Genomic DNA, 602 nt, shown 5'->3' with positions numbered 1-602 from the left:
AGTTTTACGGCTCTTGCAACACTATAAGGTCATTTTGTAAGTCATAACGACTGGAGGTGTTACAAAAAAGTAACAGACACAAAAAAGGAGGAGAGATGAGGACGATAGCTGTTTGATAGGAAAGAAGATGCAAACCACACCAGAGCACCCGCCAACCACCCACAGTAATACCTCTCACCTTCGGTCGGCTTTTGTATAGCCGAACTGCGTGGCAAAACGCGTAAAACTGTTACAGTCGGTCAGCATCTACAGTCTGATATTGTGTTGAAATTGGTGTTTAAGAAAATAAAATACAGGAAAGGATTACAAAATCGCCGTTGGATTTTCCACATCTCCGTCGGACTGATTTCACTTTGGTCTATGTCTAGTGAAAAAGGCTGGAAGAGTTCCCTATGTATTTCGAAAGTATATTCGTCGATGGGGAAATAGGACTTTGTAGGGGGAGGGGGGAGGGGATTTCGAAAAACTTGTTTGGATTGTTTGTGTTTGAGTACAGAGGTGTACATCGACACTATACGGGTCATTTAGTGCTTGGGGGAAAAGTCAGACAGACATTACACAGGATCATAATAATCTGGGGGATAGAAGGGCGGGAATGGGGG

The sequence above is a fragment of the Aplysia californica genome, unplaced genomic scaffold, assembly GCF_000002075.1.
Source record: "Aplysia californica isolate F4 #8 unplaced genomic scaffold, AplCal3.0 scaffold01128, whole genome shotgun sequence".
In the NCBI taxonomy this organism is placed as follows: Eukaryota; Metazoa; Mollusca; class Gastropoda; order Aplysiida; family Aplysiidae; genus Aplysia; species Aplysia californica.
The sequence above is the reverse complement of the archived record's forward strand: the minus strand, read 5'-3'. Positions refer to the sequence as shown.